Below are 24692 nucleotides of genomic sequence, written 5' to 3' on the forward strand. Positions count from 1 at the left end.
TTTTTCTTTTTAATGATAATTTGTCCCTTTTTGAATAACTATTACAACTGTGCTATAATCATTGCATTTATTAATAGGTAATTAATTACATGTGCCGAAATTTTTATAGAATTTAAGTTATTTTTTCTATCCAATGCGTACATTAACACCCTTACCGCATTCAAAATTTACTAGCGTTTATTTGTTATTATACACACACAATTAATTTCCATAAAATACGAATATAATTTCTGTCCTATTGTTTTGGATTCTTCACTAATGTCTTCTGCGTCTTCTTCTAATGTTGTAAATATAAATTATAAATTTGCACAGTAGTATAAATGAATGTAACTAAATAAATATAATTAAATAAATTGAACTTGAAAAAACAAATAATAACAAATAAACGCGTGTAAATTCTGAATCCGGTAAGGGTGTTAATGTACGTATTGGATAGAAAAGATAACTTAAATTCTATAAAAATTTCAGCACATGTAATTAATTACCTATTAATAAATGCAATGATTATAGCACAGTTGTAATAGTTATTCAAAAAGAGACAAATTATCATTAAAAAGAAAAAGAAAAAAAAAGTTCGGAACCATGGACTTGAACCGTGGACAGTTAGATTGTGAGTCAAGCGTTTTACCGCGGAGCTAAGCATTTATATGTGGTACTTTGTCATGCTTCTCAATGTAAGTAGTAACTAACTTTAATTGTTAATATCTTTTAAACAATTAGCCGTCTGCCCCCAAAAGGGGGTATAGGCGTGTTCAGGGCGACGAGCTCTACAAGGTGGCAAAGTTTCATTAATAAGTGAGCGTAACACTTGGGTAGTTCCCCTCGTCAGTGTACGTACGATAGAAAAGATTTGTAAGTGCGAACAAAGGATCGCTTCGCCAATCAAAGATATAATTTTGTACAAAGACAATATCTTATGTATAAAAAGAAACGGTAATTATTTAGATTACGGACGGTAACTCCGATTTCGATGATTTTTGAATATGTTGTAGAAATCAACATATTGAACAACTTTTTCCTATACATATAACCGCCGCTCGGCCTTAGTTTTCGAGATATTTTCGAAAAACTGTCGAAACTAACACATTGAATTCTGGCCATCCATGTGCGTCCGTGACAACGTACGCATTAGTATGGGATTGCCGCTTTTCTACTGTTTCTGCAGGCAACAGCACGGCGACCGATGACCAATATATACCTTGTGTACTTCTGCATTCATGATTTCAATGTATCGTAGCTATGATGGCAGCTGGGAATTTAATATAGCCTAACCTAACCCAATCTACTCTACCTAATCAGTGAATTAAGTTAGGTTAGGGTAAAGTGATATTCTGGTCGCCGTCAGGCGACCAGACACACATACTGAGATTCAAAATCATGAAAATTAGTTAAATTTAATTTTTAAGCCCACCTGTTATATATGAATATATATATTGGTGTCGGTCACCGTGCTGCTGCCTGCAAAAACAATAGAAAAGCGGCGATCGCACACTGACGCGTAAGAAGTACACGGACGCACACGAACAGGCAGAATTCAATGTATTAGTTTCGACAGTTTTTTGAAAATATCTCGAAAACTAACGCCGAGCGGCGGTTATATGTATAGGAAAAAGTTGTTCAAAATGTTGATTTCTACAACATATTCAAAAATCATCGAAATCGGAGTTACTGTCCGTAATCTAAATAATTACCAAAGAAACTTATACAGATACATATTGTTGAGCTACATTTCATTTTGTGTAATACAAGAGAATAAACACTTATCAAAGGAACGTACAAGGTGTTGAGATTAATTACGCTGATTCTCTACCACGTGTCGTCAAAATTCCTTACACTTTACTGTTTCTACGCAGTTAACCTGGGGAAGTCCCGAAATGCGAAGCACTGGCTAACTGCGTAGCGCTGGTATTTACGATACCTCTCCCTCGAGCGAACTCGTGTTTTTCTACATGCTGTTTCTATTGTACTACGCAGTTGAGCGACGACGATAATTTCAAGGACGGTTACCAGTACTATTTGAAAGAAAAAGAAAATAAGAATAACCTTCCTCGTGTACCGTGCATGGGAAGTCCCGAAACCCGTGAAGGCTTGACAAAGTACACAAGGTTAGGAGAGGATAGAGAAATTAGAGAAAGAATAGTTAAAGTTACAAAACGAAAAGCGAAACAGAATAATTATGCGCTCAAACACTTCCTTGTACGTCCTCACATGGGGAGTCCCGAAACCAGAAGGTTTGATGAGGAAGCACAAGGTCGAGGAGTAAATGGGAAAATTGGCGAAAAAAAGTAAAATATCTTTCTCACGCCCTTTACGGAACGTGAGGTGGACAAATTTTAAATTTTCCGCCGGGACGTGACACCACCACGAAGTCTTATACTTCCTTATGACCAATTACGGTGATGAGGATAATAATTTGATTGTCTTATGCTAAATACGAGATTATATTATGATTAAAAGTCGGATACAATTATCTATGTAATTGTGAAACAATATGGCACGACACTTGTCGAAGACTCGAGAGGTCCCGTTTACTGAAATTGTAAGTTATTTTCGATGACTCGAATAAGACAGTTTGAGAACTAATCGTTTAAGGGGTATCACTCTGAGCGCTAAAAAATTAAGGTCTATTTTAATGAATTATTGTGAGCAAACGGTACAAGATATCGATATCTGTTTTTTTTTTACGTTATAATACATGTTTCGGTGTATATAAAAAAAATTTTCAATGGCTACTTAAAAACAAAATAGCTGCTCCATAGTGCTTGAATAGAAACAATATGTATCTTCACGGCTAGACAATTTTCTGCGATCCATCAATGTCAGGACAAAAAATTCCAAAAGTTTATGAAAGTAGGTAAGATTCGCCAGCAAAATACGATGAACTTTTTTGATTGGTTTTCAAGTTTCCATTTTATACGCATTTTTCGGCTGATTCTTTTATGAAAAAAAAAATTTGTCCTTCAATATCACACCATTTTACGAAAAATTGATATTTCTGAAAAATCCTATGTACTTTGCTGGCGAATCTTATCTACTTTCATAAACTTTTGGAATTTTTTGTCCAGACACTGATGGATCGCAGAAAATTGTCCAGCCGTGAAGATACATATTGATTCTATTCAATCACTATGGAGCCGCCATTTTATTTTTAAGTAGCCATTGAAAATTTTTTATATATACACCGAAACATGTATTGTATTATAACGTTAAAAAAAAACAGATATCGATATCTTGTACCGTTTACTTCAGAGCTCGGCAAGATTTGCACTTTTCAGCCGATTTTCAGCTGGCTCCGCCTACCGCTATTCACCTTGCCGCGACGTTCAACGCACAGCCAACGAACCGTTCGACGCTCAGGAGTGTATCACTCGTAAACATATGCTGGCAACCACTTAAAAAAAAACGCATCGACAATAGTACCTCGCGGGTGAGGTGGAAAGCTATTACCAGCATACGTTTACGAGTGATACGCTCCTGAGCCTCGAACGGTTCGTAGGCTGCGCGTTAAACGTCGCGGCAAGGGGAATAGCGGTAGGCGGAGCCAACTGAAAATCGGCTGAAAAGTGCAAATCTTGCCGAGCTCTGGTTTACTTACAATAATTCATTAAAATAAACCTTAATTTTTTAATGTCCGTGTCAAAAATGTCCAGCAAGAAGCCGCAAGGATATAGTCCGACGAGGTAGGCGTTGTCCAAAAGGGCCAATTAGTAAACGTTTTGAGTTTAGCAGCTAAACTTTAGCTAATCGCGATAGGCTGAACTGTTCAACAAATCAGCTCGCCGGACATTTTCCATGCAAGCTGCCGGAAAACCGAGCAGGCTGTGATGCACGTGGAAGTCGCCAATGTTTACGACTGGAACCGGCAGTGACCCAGGCGCGAGCGACAGGCGGCTCAAGACTCTTAAGCCTCGTACTGACCTAAGCATTTGGACGCTGAAATCGTTCGTTCGAGCAAAAATGCTCAAGTGAGTACGGCCCGTTAATGTGTTCGCGAAGGCCCAGAGCACAAACGAACGCTTTTCGACGGCTGTCGGTCCATCAAAGGATATTCGTGCCAACTATCTTACTGTGCCGGTTACAAAGGGTCTAGCCGTATAAGCATAGTGAATCGGCCCCAGTAACAATTTCGGTTGATATTTATATTACATAATGCTTTTTGCCTAAACAACAATTGTGTGCAATTTCAACCCCCTACCCCCTCTGATAAGGGAGATATGAGGGTAAAACCCAAAACCTTTACCATTTTTTTTCTCAGAAACTATTTAAGATATTTGATCACATTAAAGTGCAAATAGTAGGTATTCATTAGCTGTATATCATATTTTTTTTTCAAAATTTTTATTCGATGATTAAGGGTTGAAAATTAATAAATAAATCTTTGAAAATGATTTTTATAAACAATCCCTTGGATGACACCCACCGAAAAAATTAAGAATAATCCTTTACTATTTAACTATTATCTGTAAAAATTTCAAAAGTGTCGGATTGGTACATCATAGTTAAAAAAAAATAAAACCAATGCAACGCCCTTTCATAAGGCAAAGCCGGCCTGAACGTTAGAGGCGCTCAACCTAACCGACCTACAGGGGAATACGTAGCGCCGACCCGCCACGTTTCTCGTACCAGAAACAGCTCTCAGAAAAATATGAGCTCTTCTTTCCCTAAACTGTGTGTTAATTAACAGTCATTTATTTAAATAATATATTAACAATTTAAATTTTTTAATTAAGTTTTCTGGTCCTAACTTTTAACGTCCGTGTTTTCACAGTCTTTCTCGTTTTAAGTATGTGGGAGCCCTAAATCACAGATTTATATCATGTCTTGAACAATGGCACTGTGTTAGATGCCATTAGTTGTCCTTTTAATAGTCAAAGAAGGTATCACAGTTATAAATGCAATATCATTCTATTCAACGCTGTAAAGAACATAGACTTCTATAACTATTTCCGTCTTTACCTTTTCACGTACGTATTACTTTTAATTAAATTGTAGCTGGTACCTGTGAATAGTTGTAACTAAGATTTTCCTCGTTTTAAGTATATGGTCGCCCTGAAAAGGGTTAATTATATTATAGCGTACCAGTACTACCTGGAAATGGCTGCAATTAAGGTGACCTTCGTTTTAAGTATATGGGTGTCCAGAAAAGAGTTAAGCGCGTTTTATGGTACAAATGGTGTATATTTTCCAATGCGGTTTATATGCCCTGATACTTTTTTACGCAATCACGGAGCCTAAATTGGCGTGTAAATAGACGCATCATAAAGGGTAAAGCGTACGATCCTGAGTCCATGATTTTAGTGTCCACTGTCTTGTTCCCTCTTGTTGCCGAATATAGAGGAGTCGTTAATTGGATAGAATTTGCAAACTTTAAAATCTCGCGGTAAAAACGTTATCTTGCGGAATTATTGGACGAACATGACGCGTTAAATGTACAATATTTACAACAAAACAATAACATTATAAAAATGAAAGTTCGGTCGCGACATATAAACGGTAAAACTTACAATTGTTACATAGAATACAAATCAAACGTAAATAGTTACGCGGGTATAAACCAATATGCATGCGATTGTCCGAATGGTAACAGAACGGTAGGTTGTTGCTCCCACGTCGTCGCGATCATTTATTATTTATCCCATGCGCGTTATAAATCCAGAATAGTTAAACCGTCCGAAATTTTAACTCACTTATTTGACAAAACTAACATTATTCCAGTTATTGATGAAAATAGCGACGAAGATTAAAATTTATTTACAAGCGTGTTTTTTTAAAAAAAGTTTTTGTGTTTTCTGTTTCAAATCATATACTTCAACCTGACAATACATAACACAATCAGCTCTTTTTAGGGCTTAATAATCAGCCCTTTTCAGGGCTCCCACATACTTAAAACGAGAAACACCTTAGTTGCATTTATATAAGGGTGCCATTTGTAACGTACAACATAATCAGCTCTTTTTAAGGCTCCCACATACTTAAAACGAGAAACACCGTGAAAACACGGACGTTAAAAATTAAGACCAGAAAACTTAATTAAAAAATTTAAATTGTTAATATATTATTTAAATAAATGACTGTTAATTAACACACAGTTTAGGGAAAGAAGAGCTCATACTTTTCTGAGAGCTGTTTCTGGTACGAGAAACGTGGCTGGTCGGCGCTACGTATTCCCCTGTAGGTCGGTTAGGTTGAGCGCCTCTAACGTTCAGGCCGGCTTTGCCTTATGAAAGGGCGTTGCATTGGTTTTATTTATTTTTAACTATGATGTACCAATCCGACACTTTTGAAATTTTTACAGATAATAGTTAAATAGTAAAGGATTATTCTGAATTTTTTCGGTGGGTGTCATCCAAGGGATTGTTTATAAAAATCATTTTCAAAGATTTATTTATTAATTTTCAACCCTTAATCATCGAATAAAAATTTTGAAAAAAAAATATGATATACAACTAATGAATACCTACTATTTGCACTTTAACGTGATCAAATATCTTAAATAGTTTCCGAGAAAAAAAATGGTAAAGGTTTTGGGTTTTACCCTCATATCTCCCTTATCAGAGGGGGTAGGGGGTTGAAATTGCACACAATTGTTGTTTAGGCAAAAAGCAATATGTGATATCAATATCAACCGAAATTGTTACTGGGGCCGATTCACTATGCTTATACGGCTAGACCCTTTCCAAGTACCGTTAGTCGACCGCTGTCGAATTTACCCTTCGGAAAAACTCAGTTTATGATATGGCCTGATGAACCGTCATAAACTGATTTTTGAAATCCGACATGTGCAATTGTTGATATTAATTGTTTGGACACTTTAAACAGATATTGAAGACTCGTATATGAATCTCCCGTTGCTAAAAAACGTGGCGTTATCGCTAAGCGTTCTTTCACCGTCACAGCTTTTCTGAATCAGGTGTCGTTTTTTTGAAGGTTGGGACCGATAGCGTTTATTAAAAATTCAAAATCTTCCGATGACATCCGCACAAAATTTTTAAAATGTCCACTAGCTTCTATCTGTAAATCTCTAACTAGTTTTTCACCACTAGAGGTTGCTCTATTTTTGTACATCTGACTAATCCACCATCGTTTATCTTGATTTTTTCTTCTTCTTTTTCTTTTAATTATTGTATTCATAACAATATACGCTGCACTGGCGATCGTGACATCTGTTCCTGTTGACATTCTGTCTTCGACTGGTTTACGGTAGAAAGAACCTTTCTACATAGAATCCAGATACAAAAGTTTACGGTACCCCAGGTAGAAAGATTTGCGCGAACAGCCGGAGAAATTTCACGTTCGTTCGCCGAGAGCATTCGTTTGGGCAAAATACACAAGTCAGTACGATGCTTTACGGTTGGGCTGTACCTTTGAGGTACTTATGTGGTCATATGACCGGTGGGGCTGGTTATGCAGCTTAGATGGTTCCGGACCCCTGATAGGGATTTGTACTGACTTCATTGTTCGTGCATCACAGGAGGTCTTGTTTATGACACGGAATTGAAAGTCGTGATAAGGCCATGATAAGCCTTCGTTAAGGCCAGCTAGGTTAATGTAGAAAAGGTGAAAGTACCTGTAAAAGATTGTAAACCGCTTGTCACGAGTCTTGTGGGCAATACGAGTTTCAAAATAAACGTTATAAGTTTATAGAATCTTGTCCTTAGAAATTTTATTTATTGTTAGAAGATTTCTAAGCTTTGAATGGCAATTGCTTTAATACGTGACAAACTACGACTCCGACGAGGTTAGAAGATTTTTTTGTGATTATGAGATATTATCGAACGTAAACGATCGTGCTTCTAAATTAGTGTAATAAACTGCTACATTCGCAATGCCGCGAAACACAAATTATGCTTCGTACGCGACTGATTTAATTGTTGACGAAGATTTAATTTAGTCTGAACTTTGTATCTCATTTATAGACATCAGTTTAAGCGACGTTCTATCTGCGATAAGTCATCTCAGAGATTATTAAACTTCTGGCGAAGACGAACCTTCTGTCTCTATCTTCAAACAGTGCAAAGGGTATAGTCGGATAAGATGGTAAAAAGTGCCCCAAACCAAATTCGACTTGCAATGGCTCATTCGATAGCTTATCAAGGAAAAATAATCTGTGTTAAGTCTCAGCTCTGTATCTCATCTGGCGGGGGGGGTTAGTAATAGGCAAAAATGTAAAACACACATTTTGGTCAATTTCTCCTATATTTGTGGACGAAAAATTCTGAAAAAAATCAAATATTTCTATTCATGAGGCACATATTGTACTAGTTTTGCAGATTTGTATTCTCAATTTGTTTGAGAATTTTTGGTCAGGTGCGCCATAGTTAAAAAAATTGAAAACCAAGTTTTTCGCTGTTTTTTGCGTGTCAGAGTTACTTGTACGGCGAATTTTCGTCTGTTCTTTATCACATAAGTGTGTTATACAATGTTCAATGTTTTTACGTACAGTGAAACGGAATAAGAATTTAAAAAACTAAATAAACTAGAATTATTGAAAGCACTTTATGTGAGTTATATCTCAAAAGATCGAAAGGTTTTTCAACGGTGTCGGTGGTCCAACGGTTCAGACGCCTGACTGCTAAACCGCTGTTAGGGTTTTCGTAGGTTCGAGTCTGCATAAATATGAAATAAAGAATATTTTTATTCAAAGTGTCCAGAATTAATTCCACCAGTGTAAGTTATATCAACACTTGTATAACTTCCCCTTCTTGAGGTAACAGCAAATTATTATTACCAATCACATGAGATCTTGATTATAACGTCTGATTTTCAGAAGACGTGGCACGGTTTGTTGCTCATGTATCAGTTGAGATTCAAGTGTTATATACAGCAACTTTTACGAAGATCCTACAGTTCCTTTGCCTATAGTGAGTTAACACTACAACTATCGACGTTTGATGCACACTTATTTTTAAGTTGAAAATAATGTAGATTACTAAATAGATAAAAGATAAAACATAATTTAATATATCCATTTCAACAAAAATACCTCGATAAGTAAGGTATAATATAATTTAAAATAAGAAACTGGAAACCAGTCATTTTGACCCCTCTGGTAATTCTAGTATTAATAGCTTGTGAATACTACATATTGAAACAGTGGTGCAAATAGATGTGTGTATAGGATTATATTATGAATTGCTTACTCATGGCGAATCAGAGAGAATTGTAATCTACATACATAACAATCAACTTAATTTACCTACTTTTCAATTACTGAAGTATACAATAAATGAAGGAACTATACATAGAATTCTTTTTCTTACATCTATTTATAGTTACACTTTGCTTACATTGACATTGATAACTATTATACTTACATAATATGTTAAACATACTTGTACATTTTTGTTCATGTCTTATGGTTTCACATTTTCTCATGTTATTAACTCACATGTTTACATATCTATAGAGTTAGGCATATTTACAAATAATAAATAATACATTAATTGCAAATAATGAATAATTTATCACTCGAATTGAAATTATTAATGCAACAAAGTTTTTTGAGAATGACGAATCATCTTTTATTTGAATAATGTAAATGACCAATTTAAATAATAATATAACAAAATCCGTCATTCTCAAACAACTTATATTGATTTTTAATACATAGATGCAACTGTGCTATACTTGCAATTTTTATGGGTTCTTTATTCAGGAATTTCTTATTGTTAGATGTAAAAGCAATGTCTTTTAAACAACATGTACTGTCATCTACACTTGAACACATAAACTATAGATTTTATTTTGATATGTTCAAATATGATCCTGTGATAGCATTTAAAAGTTAATGTTTCAGAAATTAATAAATAATTTAAATTAATTTCGGTATAAAGGAATAAATTATATATTAACTTATTTTCTTGTATATGTTTTAAGTATTAAAATTCTTCGTTTTGTATAATTATTCCTATTTGACATAATAACTATCATAGAAATCACCAAAAACTTGTATATACAAATAATGCCAATTGTTAGAATCATTTTAAGTTTGCTTTTTGCTACGATTCCAAATTAGCAGCTTTTTTAATTAAATGCCACCTTGTATGTACTAACCGAGCTAAGCTCGTTACGTTTTAGGTTCTTAGATAGGAACCTTATATTTCCGTCCCCGTGTCCGTGCGTCCGGCGTCGCATTTTATACCGTAGCAACTATAATACATATGCTAGAGATACAAAGGATATAGCCGGATAAGGGGGTGAAATGTGCCTTTAGACCAAATTGATCAATGACCATATCAATTAATAGACCGTTCAAAGAAAATCATTTGTGCCAAGCATGAAACTGCTACCCTTACTTGAAGGGTAGTTACAGGGATCCGCACCGGCTCAATCTTTGTTTTTTGAAAATTAATTTTTTCAAGCTTCTAAGTATATGATAATCGTTAATATACTTGTTTACAAATGTTCCAATAATATTTTTTTAATATTTTAATCTGTAATATATATAAATACCATTTTGGAGTACTTTCTATTCTACCGTTTCTCTTGTCATGTATTTTGTCAGTTACAGTATTGTTTAGTATTTGTCATTATTTTTAACAATTCTGGATAAGTAGTCGCGATATATGTAAGCTGATCCGACCTTGTTTACTTTTAAAACCACGTGCCAATGTCAGCTATCTAGGAACCCACGGAGTTTATGCGAACACCTGGCGTGGATTATATATATATGTATATGTAGGCTGATCCGACCTTGTTTACTGTTAAAACCAGGTGCCAAAATCCACTTATTCACTATATATATATATATATATTTTACACTCTTCGCGGATCAATCTTCACCGACGCAGGTGCAAAACCGTGCGTCTAGAGATAGAGTTGTCGATTGAAAATCGCGATAATTAGCTGCTCGGTAAAGTCCTACTATATATACAGAGCTCTTATTCCGTAACTATTAATGATACAAAAAATTGTTGATATGGAAATTGCACGGGAAAAGGGAGTCTATATTTTGGTCGAAGTGAAAAATCTTTTGCATTATTAGTTTAAGAGATATGATGGACAAGTTTTGCTTTTTAAATGGAACCGTATATTTTTTGTCAGATCATGTAATAGTGCTTCTCAAGACGAATTCATTAAGCTATAATGTATACACTCGATTTTAATTAGTTTTCAGGATATAACGTTTACAAATTTCCCGATTTTCAGTAGATACCTCTCGGTTTGAGTGGCAAGTCGTAAAAGCGGCCCTATTGTTACGGTTTCTTATTCTTTGGATCTGCCGGTCCTAGTGTAGACCTCTGCTGTGGCACTTACCGTAACAATAGGGCTGCTTTTTCGACTTGCCACTCAAACCGAGAGGTATCTACTGAAAATCGGGAAATTTGTAAACGTTATATCCTGAAAACTAATTAAAATCGAGTGTATACATTATAGCTTAATGAATTCGTCTTGAGAAGCACTATTACATGATCTGACAAAAAATATACGGTTCCATTTAAAAAGCAAAACTTGTCCATCATATCTCTTAAACTAATAATGCAAAAGATTTTTCACTTCGACCAAAATATAGACCCCCTTTTCCCGTGCAATTTCCATATCAACAATTTTTTGTATCATTAATAGTTACGGAATAAGAGCTCTATATCTGTTTAAGTGAGACTCCCTGTATATGTATATATATATACATATATGTGTATACAGGGTGAGGAAAAAGTCCGGGACCGGTGAAATATCTCGAAAACAAAGCATTTTAGGAAAAAATATTTGGTACATAAGTTGTAGGGTTTCAGTAGATGCATCAAGCGGTGGTACGTATTTGACCTTGAGTGTAAGTATGGAGGAGCTATCGAGGTCAAGTTCAAAATTTTAAATGGAAACCCCCACTTTTTATTTAATATTCTTGTAGCTGACATCAAAACACTACCCATGAGCTTCTTTCGGTGGAGTACTTTTCGAGATATGAGTCGATAAAGTTCAAGTACTGCCGACATTAGCAGTAGCCAAGTTATATATATATATATATGTGTGTGTAAGCTGGTCCGACCTTGTTTACTTATAAAACCAGGTGCCCCAAAATCCACTTATTCACTATATATACATATACACATATATATATATATATATATATATATATATATATATATATATATATATATATATATATATATACATACGTATATACATGTGTATATACCGGGTGATTCACGAGAAACAGAACACCTAATTATTTCCGTTCGGTTTAAAGATAGAAGAAAATGTTAAAGAAAAAAGTTGTACTGTTTAAGGAGACAAATATGGGGATATAAACAAAATTTCCGATTGTTATCGTTTTCAAGGTCTTTTGAAGGTCATCGATGATTTTTAGATTGCACCATATATTTTTAACATCATAGGGTTGTAGCTGATGTCAAGACGAGTACAACGATATGGTACACTATGACCTTCAAATGACCCTGAACTGAATCATAGGTTCTATTCTGTCTGATCAATGATTCCAAGTCACTGGATAGAACGTAATGGACACATATCATAGCCAGCTCGTTTACCCGTTTTAACGCCTCTTGATTTTTTTTGATGGGGAACACTGAAAGATGATGTGTATCGTGATCAATCAAGTACACCAGAGAACATGCAAGAAAGAATAATTAGATCTTGTAGATCAATTTCAACAGAAACGATTGAAGGGGCAATTAATTGCCTTGCAGGACGTTTAAATGCTTGCGTCATTGCTCAAAGTCATCATTTTGAACATTTAATTTAATTTAAATAAATTGATTACAAAGTTTGCAGTTATCAATGCTTTATCATAAATTTCTTATTTCAAGGTCATTTGAAGGTCATAGTGTACCACATCGTTGTACTCGTCTTGACATCAGTTACAACTCTATGATGTTAAAAATATATGGTGCAGTCTAAAAATCATCGATGACCTTCAAAAGACCTTGAAAACGACAACACGGGTCCCTCCTTGAATCTGTATGCGATGGTAGGCGTGTTTTAACTGAAAAGTGTGAGGCGTGTTTGAAATAAATTTTGAAACTGTTTAGGTAAATGAAACTGGTTTAATTTTGAATGAAAAAGTCCAATGAATAACAAAATACAAGAAATGCCAAAATTAAGATTTGAATAAATTTGGAAAATTCGTTAATATTGAAAACACCAGTTCATGCAAAATAATAACAAGGATAAAGATGCTTAGAATTAATTAACAAAAATATGATAATATGAAAACGCTCTGATATCACAATTGAAACTATTGAGTAATATACCGGTCGCATGAGATGATTATCATTATTTCGTTTTCCTTCAACCAAAATTTGATTAGACATGAAATCGGCGGTTTTCGCCCGTGAGGGTACCCAGCCTGAGGTACTCTCGTAACCCTCGAAAGGGCTGGACTAAGGTGCCCCCTTGATAATAGGAAGTTAGAATGGCAAAATTGTAATACCCGAAAAATAATAGAGTCAGTCGATACCTCGTGTGGTGGAACGATCTGACCTGAGATACTCTCGTAACCCTCGAAAGGGCTGGGCCAGATCGCCCGTTTTGCCAGTTGAAATAAACGGCGTGTTCGAAAAATGGTAATAGGATCGACTTACCGATACGCTGTACATATAATAAAATACAAGATTTTTAAATTCGCTTGTAAATTGCTCTGTGTTCCCTTGATGATCTGGAACACCAAAGAACGATAAGATTTTCGATCACTGCACTTGTCGCGGCGGAAACGAATTATTCGGACGAGTACGTCGACGAGAGACAAACGAATTACGAAAAATAATCAATATAATATTACGCGAAATGAAGTTAATACGGAAAAATACGCGAGCAAACGATTTCAAAACAGAAAGAAAAGATAGAAATTTAGGGAGAAGGAAGGTTTTACGTGCGCGTCTGAGTCCTTGTTAAGAATCGGATGTTTCAACTATCACGGCACTCTGCTTCGCTACGCGGAGGTCTTTACCGCAGAGGAAAATTATCGCGAAATTCCGAACAACTCTGTCCCTCGGACACACGGGCTCCCGATCACGTACTTACGATTGATCGATCAAGAGTGAGAAATTTTGCGCGCGATCGATGGTCGAAGGGCCCGTCGCGCGAACATCGTCCTTGGAGGGGACGGTTTGACGAATCGTAGTACGTTTTCGGTAGTGTCGCGTGCCCGGTGATTGGTTAAGACGCGCGAGGTAGACGAAGATCTTTCATCCCCTTTCTTTGGTGTTCCTTTCTTTTCTACTTCGTCGCCATGATAGTTTCAACGGTTTTCAGAAACTACGCAGTATTTCTCTTTATATGTATAATTATTAAATGCGACTATTGATCTAGTTGAAATGTACAGGGTGTAAAAAAATTAAATGTCACGACCTATATGGGGTGATTCTACACCTCTGGATCGGTGGAGATCTGTCAAAGAAAGCGACCGCAAAATTGACCTTGACCCCTAATTTCAAGGTCAAACTTTTTTATTGGCTTATCGTATAGTGCTCATCGATGGGATAAAAAGTCTGAAAGGAACCATGTGCCGGAAATCAACCCTTTTCCTAGAAAAAAGCCGTCAAAGTTTCCATATACCATAATGCATTAAACGTTGAGTCGCCCGGTACCCCTCTCCAGTGATCTTAGCACGGCAGTCTCGCGTATCGCTCGAGTTTCATGCTATAGGACAATTCTTGAATTTCAATCACAATGCCAGCATATAGGAAGGGTAAATTCTAAGAGAGCATACTGTGTGTAAAAGAAAATAAGAATGAATTTAATTCACTGAAGTTTTGCACTTCGAATATAAACGCAAGATAAATGTTTAGTTTTATCATTTCACAGTTCGTTAACACATCGCAGTTATTTTCTTTTATTTTCTTTTATTTTCTTTTACACGCAGTAGTTATTTTGTCTTTTTAAATATGCTCTCTTAGAATTTACCCTTCCTATATGCTGACATTGTGATTGAAATTCAAGATTTGTCCTATAGCATGAAACTCGAGCGATACGCGAGAGTGCCGCGCCAAGATCACTGGCGAGGGGTACCGGGCGACTCAACGTTTAATGCATTATGGTATATGGAAACTTTGACGGCTTTTTTCTAGAAGAAGGGTTCATTTCCGGCACATGGTTCCTTTCAGACTTTTCATCCCATCGATGAGCACTATACGATAAGCCAATAAAAAAGTTTGAACTTGAAATTAGGGGTCAAGGTCAATTTTGCGGTCGCTTTCTTTGACAGATCTCCACCGATCCAGAGGTGTAGAATCACCCCATATAGGTCGTGACATTTAATTTTTTTACACCCTGTACAATGAGATTTGAGATTAAAATATACAGTTTTTGATAGATGAAGCTGTATCCGTATATTCTCCCTTGACAGGATCAATATTATTCGTTTTCCTGATTTGCAATAAAGATGGTCAATTTTAATAGTTCTAAAAGCGGACGATGCGCTTACGGTGGTTGTAATGCCGTGGCAAATTATGCATTTATCAAACAATCTCTCGCATATTAGTTTCGATGAATCCGGCATTTCGCTTTCTATGAATTTAAACAATTTCAATCTGGCGAACATTCCTTCGAGGACGTTCCTTTGTTCAAAATTTGCCGTTATCGCTAGGCAATTCTTAAGGTGGGTACAGACATGCAACAGAACACAGTAACGTAACTCCGTCGTGTATCAAGTGTGGACGCGATACCGTAACAGCGTATCAGCGTAACATCGTAACATCGCAACGTCCCGTCAGTTGTCGGTTTTTCGCCGCCACATTAACCCTCGCAGTACGGGAACGGGGTCTCCGGAGACACGTCTCGGTGTGAGTCACGAGAGACCCCGTTAGCGGCCCCCGACGGACCGTACTCCGAGGGTTAAAGAAATGTTACGCATTCACGATACACCCCATCTATGCAAGTTTGGACGTGCATACGAACCTGCATGCGATGGGACGGCATAATGCTACGTGCTGATGATACGCCACGAGGTTCTGTGTACGTCCAGAACGTAACATCGTCGCGCAACGACAAATGTTGCACAGTGTGTTGCGCGACGGAGATACGTTACTATTTTCTGTTGCATGTCTGTACCCACCTTTAGAATTTCCAATACAATAGTGTTTATTGCTTCGAACGACCCTTGATTTTCGAACGGCGGTCGAACGTTCGCGACGTTCGCTTTTATAAGGGTTCTCATTTCTTACTTTCATCGTTTAAATACATATTCATCCATCCACTCTTTCACACTATCGTTCCGATCAGGTAATAATGATCCTTGTTGGACCGGCTGACGCTTTGTACAATAGAGAGAAAAAGAGTTTTCTAACAAAGGAATTATTACGATTTTCCCGTTTCTACGCAGTTAGCAGGGGAATTCCCGAAATGCGAAGCACTGGCTAACTGCGTAGCGCTGATGTTGTGCTAACGGCTCTCTCTCGTACTAACCCGAGTTTTTGTGCACTGTATTACTGTATTATGTTACTATAGTTGGCGACGATAGTTTCAAGGAGGGTCACGTAAACTATTGAAAAGAAGGAAATAGAAACGACCTTTCCTCGTGTACCTCGCATGAGACATTCTCGTAACCCCGAAGGGCTTAACAAGAAAGCGATAGAAAAAGTCAAAAATAGAAAAGAATTAAACTCAAACTCTTCCTTGTACATCCCTGCATGAGGAATCCTCGTAACCTCGAAAGACTTGACAAGAATGTACAAGGTCGAGGAGGAATGGAAAGATTGGCGGAAAACCGAAACACCCGCCTGTACGCCCCTTACATGAGATACTCTCGTAACCCAAAAGGGCTTGATAAGGGACGCAAGGCGGATAAATTTCAAATTTTCCGCCTCGGCGTAATAATATCCCCATATTTGGCTCCTTAAACAGTACAACTTTTTTCTCTAACATTTTCTTCTATCTTTAGACCAAACGGAGATAATTAGGTGTTCTGTTTCTCGTGAATCACCCCGTATATTGCACGTCAGGTGCACGCATAAACTCCGTAGATTCCTAGATATGTACACAGGCTCACGAAAGTTTTCGAACGATGGTATATTTCTAATTGAAAGGAACACAGAATGTATAGTATACAAAATATTTTGAAATTATCGTATGTATTGTATATGGGGAATATGTGTGTATAACGTGTATAAATTTCATTGAAATCATGTAACACATATCCGAGTTAGAAAGACTTTATTAAATTTAATAACACATTGTAGGTCACTAAAGTATTCGTAAAGCATTTAACATTAATTAATAGCAACATTAATTGGACTAATCAAACGTTTAATATGAAGTTGACCCTCCTTTTACTGCCCTAAGACGGTTTTTCAAAGAAAATACTAAGTTTGACGTAATATTTATGTCTATAGACTGCCATATTTCAACAACCGTCTGTTTCAATTCTTCTTTCGATGTAATCATTGTATTTCTTAATTTTCTTTCCATTTCATCCCATAGGTGTTCAATGGGATTGAGGTTGGGACTTTGTGGTGGATGTGGCAATGTGTGTGGAGTATTGAACAGTAACCATTCTTGAACAATTTTTGCCGAATGCTTTGGGTCATTGTCATCCTGAAAGCAAAAATTTACTTACGCTATCTTTTACATTTTCTTGCAAAATTTTCAAATATTTCATTTTATCTAAAATCCCATCGATGAATATGAGATTTCCAACCCCGCTTGCTGCCATGCAGCCCTACACCATAACTGAGCCACCATTATGTTTCACAGTTGGCTGTAAATTCTTTGATTGTAATTCGGTGTTATTTGTTTTCCATACACTTTTGCGACCATCACTGCCAAAAATATTATACTTGCTTTTGTCAGAGTACCATACTGTACTCCAAAAAGAATTATTTAAGACGTAATAATTTTTTTTCTTTGCTGATATACGGTTTTCTTCTCGGAACTCGTGCATTAAAACCATGTTTTCTTAGTAATCTAAAACATAATTCCGAATGAACTTCTTTTTTAAATTACGTTGCCACTATCGCCGCAAATTTTGGTGCACAAGTAAAGGGATCTTTTTTAATTTGTCCAATCACTGTCCTTTTTTCTCTCTCCGTTAACTTTTTTGGTCGACCACAGCGGTGTATATTTGCAGTGGTTTCTTCGTTATTAAACTTTTTAAGAATATAGTGAACTGTGGACTTACTTCTATCTAAAAGTTTTGCAATTTCATTCATAGATTTTCCTTCTTTGTACCATTTTACTATCAGTTCTATTTTCGACTTTCTTGTTTCCGACTTTTTCGAATTCATTTTGCAAGAATTCATCTTTAAATAAATTGCAACGCAAGTTTTGAACAGTATTGCTGTGTATATACTAAGCAATGTTTGTTTACATTCACCGTTGCTTAGAAATGTTATTAATACAACGATTGCCCTTACAGTTCAAATACTTTTGTGACCTACGATGTGTTATTAAGTTTAATAAAGTCTTTTTAACTCGGATATGTGTTACATGATTTCAATGAAATTTATACACGTTATCCAAACATATTCCCCATACACAATACATACGATAATTTCAAAAAATTTTGTATACTATACAGTCTGTGTCCCTTTCAATTAAAAATATACCATTGTTCGAATACTTTCGTGAGCCTGTGTAGCTGCCAAGAGAACATCGAGGACTGATACATTCTGATTTTGATGAAACTTTGCATAAATATTTATTATACCTGTTTATGAAGATAACTGTAATTCGTTGGTGCCCGTTTTTCACTTTGAGGGAGATATCAACCCTTTTATCCGAACCGCCCTTCCTATATACGTGCTTATAAATCGTAAACAACAAAAGATATAAAAAAATAGTTGAAATACAAGTTATACCGCTTCTTGAGGTCTATAAATCTGCGTGTAAGTTTTTTTTTTAAATCATCTTTTTTGCAAAATTGAATTCCCCCTCCACCTCCGTTTTGAAAAACTTTACTTTTTTTCAATCAATGTACACGCGTTTCGTCGCCGTGAGAAAGGAGGCGATTGGAAAACTCCGTGATTTTAAAGAGGTGCCGGACGTTAGGACGATGCGATTGTCAAGAAAGAGCCGGAGTTGGTTTTAAATGAACAAAATGTATTTAAGCTCGTTGTTTGCGACGGTTGTACAAGGTCGATAAACTTTTAATTCTAAGTTTAATAAAACAAGAAACGTTAAGAACAATTTTATTTATGTCCGCGTATTCCCGAAGCAGAAAGTTCGGAATTTCGGAGGGAAGGTGAAGCGCGATGTTTCGGCGACCGAAGACTGGTTAAGAATAAAGATTAAGCAGTTAAAATCAACCCGCTTAAATATTGAGGAGTCCCCTTTGTTGCAGGGGCCGCCCGTCACCTCTCCGCCGAACTCGTTACGCTCCGTCGGCCAGCCGAGTCGGCAAAACGGTAGCAAGGTGACATGTAAACACCTGGTACAAAGGGGAAGACGGTTAGGATATTGTGGAACGATTTAGATTCTATATAGAGCCTATTATTAGATAACCAAATTGATTTATGGTAGGCTATTTATGGAATCCATAAGCGATTAGAAATCTTTAAAGATGTATTGTGAACCTTAACCGTTTTAAACGTTCGGTTTTCGCTCGAAATCAATAAAAGCGCCTATTTATTATGAATTCAACGATGTATTATAGTGTATAGTTGTTTTAATTATTCCAATGGAATTTTTGATTCAAGTTGTTTGATTTGTCTGTATTGATCGTTGACTCGACTTATAGTACTTGCGAGGTTGATAGAACCTATATACGTTTTACAAGATATTTGCGTTTAGATAAAATCGCAATAACAAGCCATTTATTGTAGGCGTATGATATTTTTTAAAAAGGTAAACATGTTATTCCCGAAACACGTTCAAAAATTCGGATTTTATTCTTTTGATGTTTCGTGATGCTCTTGAAAGAGGATCCATAGTCCATGATATTGATATTCGAAAATGGGCGTTAGAGGCAAAAGAAAACATTGATTTGCCAACATTTAAAGCAGGAAAGTGGTGGATATTTAAATTTAAACTATGTTACGTCCGGATTATTTTCAACAATCCGACGGTGGCTAACATCTATTTTCATTTTCTTTCTGATAGAGTTGAATAGTTTAACCGTTTAATATACTGAATTTGTATACCACGTCGGTGCGCAGCACTTGGAGATAATTCCAGGCGAGGCACACAAAGGAGGCTATAATTAGTTCTTTTCAAATAATACGAGTCAACCTTTCCTTGGGATGATTGCCTAGTCGAAACTACGTAGCGACAAAAACTTCGAAAGTCGAAACCGTTTAGGGAGAGGTATCATAAACATCCTTCGCGCAGTGCGACGCACTTAGAAATTTCCCAACTTAACCGTGCAACATAAAGAAGAATTTTCTTCTATCCTATTAGCGAGGTACCTCTCATACCTGCAAAACATGCGTCAGCCGACCTTTCCCCAAGTAATGAATGCAATTAAGTATAAAGCGATTGGTGTGCAACGGAATGAAACTGTTTGAATGATATTGGAATGCGAGGGTTTGCGTGACAACCGCTGTAGGTTGAAATTGTTCAAGAACGCTTCGAGACAAAGGTCGACCGAGCCAATAAACATCGGCAACGAACATCTGGAAACGTTAAACGTAGAACGTTTGGAATATACGTAAACCTTTGAAAATAAGAAAATCGCTAATAACTAATATACACGGAACAAATGTTAATTAAATGCAACACGCATGTAACCGCGGTTTGACAATGATTATAAAACACCGATTGCGTTTTACGCAAACCGCTAAAACACGAATAAGAATAGAATAATTAACAGTATTCAATTAATAGTCATTCACAACAGTAAATCAAACATCTGTAATAAACGTAGACTTCTTTCGATACTGGAAACGTCATTTGTAAAAGCCTCTTTGATTAACGAATTCGAATAAATTAAGTCGTAATAGATTTCGAATATTCCAGAAACTTTAGAATTGCGACACATGGAATCCGCGTAGCGTTAGAGGGGTAGAAAGAAATGGATAACGTTAGACGAAGCCAGAAAGACAGGTCAAGAAGGGATGAGAAAACCAGGAAGAGCGGCCAACTAGCCCAATACGCACGAGATTTCCCCTCCGACACGTACCCTGATTTGCCAAATGATGTCCCCACTTTGGGCCCATGATCGCGGGTCGAACCCTGAGACACGATCGCTTGAGTAAGGCAAATCACTCTTCGTCGAAAAATCGTGAGGTACGTGGCGGAGAGCCCGTGTTCGTGTCGAGCAATAGTTTTCGCGTGAAATTGTCGTAATTAGCTGACCGGTAAAGTCTTTGAAAAATAATTTTTAACAAAAAACAAATCCGACTTCGAAATGCACTAAAAAGTGTCAAATAATTTCTATTTCATTTATACCAATATTCCATAGCTATTAATAATATCTACTTAATCGTTAAATAGAATACCAAATACATTTCAAAGTTTTCGGAGGCGGCGCAAAATTAAAAACTTTTCCTCTACTAAGAAGATCCTAACTCGGACGTCAGCAACCTATGATAAATCACCCATTTGATAATTTCAAGTAAATAATATTCAACGGGTATCAACAAACCCATTGCAAATAGTTCACGAGTGACCGCACTTAACTCGCGCAGCTAGTGACCTACTGTGGTCTAGGGAGATTTTTAATAGTGTGTGTGATTCCCCTTTACAGCTTGCTTCTTACTTTGCGTTCACATCATTTTTTTCTTGCGACAAATAATAGGAATTTCATTGTATCGTGAAACTTCACAATATCATTACCGGTTATCAATTATCGTATGTCATATATTTCTGCCCGCCATTTATATGGTCGCAAAGTATAATAAGAAGCAAGCTGTAGAGGGGAATAACACACGTTATTAAAAATCTCTCTAGACCTAGTGAGTGGCGCGAGTTAAGTATGGTCTCTTGTGAACTGCAGTATACAGTAAAACCTGGATAAATGCAACGAAAGAATGCTTGGATAAGTGCAACATCGCTATCCCCTCCACTTGGGGGGATCCCCCTAGACGAACCGAGCCGCTCGACGAGAAAACCGTGTAATATAATCCGACCGTGATATCGGTGTGACTAATACTAATTGAACGATAAAACTTTTTTAATTTTAACTTTTTCTTAATGAAACTTTTACTAACGCATTTGTGAGATTTTTCTGATTAAAATGACACCAAACATGATATAGTTTGAATTATATTTATAAACAATAGCAATAGAATAAACAACATAGAATTGACACCACGACTGAATGTAAATGATGTCGGCTGAATACAAAAGATGTGTACGGACACAGAATCGGCATGTCGGCTGAATACAAAACATGTGTACGGACGCAGAATCGACACCTCGCTTGGATAAATGCAACCACTGGGTCCCAATCTTGGTTGCATTTATCCAGGTTTTACTGTAGTGCATGTACATCAGGAGGGCTGCTAATTTCTCATACAATCGTTACAATTGCAAATGTTTTCAGCCGGACCTATAATTTTTCTCTTACGACTTATTAATTACCAAGTTTGCCATACCGCAATCGAATCGTTATTGGCAGCACCGTTTGTTCGAGTATTTTTAATTTTGCGCCGCCCCCGAAAACTTTGAAATGTATTTGGTATTCTATTTAACGATTAAGTAGATATTATTAATAGCTATGGAATATTCGTATAAATGAAATAGAAATTATTTGACACTTTTTAGTGCATTTCGAAGTCGGATTTGTTTTTTGTTAAAAATTATTTTATTTCACACTTTTTAGTGGAACCTGTAGTATTTTTAGGATAGTGTAAGGTGATTTTGGGTTTCTGTTACTTAGCTAATAACAATAAACCTAAAAAATATTGACCAAATTTAAATGGTTCATAAACAACAAATTCCATAAATTTTTGCAAGTGGGGTCATCGCGGATATACAGAGTGTCACGCGACAACCTCTACAGCCGAAGAGGGATGATTGCTAAGGTGATTCTAAACAACTTTTTCCTTTTCCAAAATGTTGGTTAAGGCTTGTTTTTCTAGTTATTAACAAAAAACACCGACCAATCCGAGCGCGTACAACGCGCGGGCTCAGGGGCTGCAATGTCGGCTATGAAAACCGGGCGTGAGGTAGGTCGCAAACGAACGGCTCGGCACCCCGTTGGCATAGCACAATAAAAAAATTGGACGGGTAGAACATTTTTAGTCGTTGTTTAAAATGAATACGGAACCTAATCTCTTGTCGCCTATCATAATGTAAAAAATGAAATTCTAAGCATTCTAAACAACAAATGAAAATGATTGAAATGGAATAATTAATAAACGTTTGAATTATAGGCTACACTAATGATGCAAAATTTGAAAACAATTTAAATGAAACTTACCCATTCGTTCGTAAATTAACCTACTACGCTGAAAGCAAATAATTGTCACTGGGAATCGAGGAAACACGTTCGGTAGAACAGCAATTTTCATAATCGGGCCAGTGAACTCCCCTCATTTATTGCACTTATGTGTGAATAATAGGCGAAGTGTTTGCTCATCGAACGTCCAGAATCGACACAGTGATCTAGTGGGAATTATTTGCTTTCAGCGTAGCAAGTTAATTTAGAAACGAATGGGTAAGTTTCATTTAAATTGTTTTCAAATTTTGCATCATTAGTGTAGCCTTTAATTCAAACGTTTATTACTTATACCACTTCAAACATTTTTGTTGTTTAAAATCCTTAGAATTTCCTTTTTTACATTATGACAGGCAATAAGAGATTAGGTTCCATATTCATTCTAAACAGCGACTAAAAATGTTCTACCAGTTCAGTTTTTTTATTGTGCTATGCCAACGGGGCCAAGCCGTTCGTTCGCGATCTACGTCAGGCCCGGTTTTCGTACCCGACACTGCAGTCCCTGGGACTGCGCTCTATCCGCGCTCGGATTGGTCGGGGTTTTTTGTTATTAACTCGCAAACCAAGCCTTAACCAACAATTTGGCAAAGGAAAAAGTTGTTTAGAATCCCCTTAGCAATCATCCCTCTACGGCTGTCGAGGTAGTCGCCTGACACCCTGTAATTCCTACCAAATATGAAAGGTTTCATCGCGAACGATACATTCCTTGCAGAGTAACATGAAGGCGTAGATTTTTTGCTATAGTAGTAGTTATTAACAAATTCAATAAATTTGTGCAAGTGAGATCATCGCGGATATACCTTCTACTAAATGTGAAAGTTTTCATCACAATCGATACATTCCCTGCAGCATAAACGCCAGAAGACATAAATGAAGTATTACGTTTTTTGCGACATAAGTCGTTAGGAATGAAAAAATACAAACATTTTTTTGCGAGACCAATCGGGAAATATACTCTACAAGATGCAAAATTTTTTATTCGATTGGTCCATCCGTCTCGCGGTAATCGGTGAAAAATATAAGTCAAGCATTACGTTTTTTGCAAAAAAATCGTTAACAATGAAAAAATGCAAAATGTTTTTTTAACGGGACCAATCGGGAGACATACTCTACAAGATGCAAAATGGTTCGTTCCGATTGGTCCATCCATCTTGGAGTAATCGGCGAACATACATAAAAAAAAAAAGAAAAAAAAATACATACACATCGAATTGAGTACCCTCCTCCTTTTCGAAGTCGGATAAAAAGGCAGAGTGCCGGGAGATTGCGGTTCGCGTTTTCCGCGTTAAAGACTCTTGCGAATACGTTAAATTTCACACTTTTCAATTACTATCCTTTTCTCTTTCGTTTTTAAACCGTCCGCTAAATTAATTATTTTTCTTTTTGTTTTTTTTTTTCCTTTTCTCCGCGTCGCGTCGTT

At 36.5% G+C, this 24692-nt stretch overlaps 1 protein-coding gene across 1 annotated transcript in view; it reads left to right on the forward strand.

Annotated features, from left to right (window-relative positions):
- The first annotated feature begins 8758 nt into the window (after positions 1-8758).
- The window catches only part of LOC117610887 (cytochrome P450 6A1-like), a 32885-nt gene continuing 16951 nt past the window's right edge, over positions 8759-24692 (forward strand). Inside the window, exon 1 of the mRNA XM_034338728.2 lies at positions 8759-8861. The gene's annotated coding sequence lies outside the window, so the exon portion shown is untranslated. The remainder of the gene's footprint in view (positions 8862-24692) is intronic.

Source organism: Osmia lignaria, chromosome 4 (assembly GCF_051020975.1).
Source record: "Osmia lignaria lignaria isolate PbOS001 chromosome 4, iyOsmLign1, whole genome shotgun sequence".
NCBI classification, from domain to species: domain Eukaryota; kingdom Metazoa; phylum Arthropoda; class Insecta; order Hymenoptera; family Megachilidae; genus Osmia; species Osmia lignaria.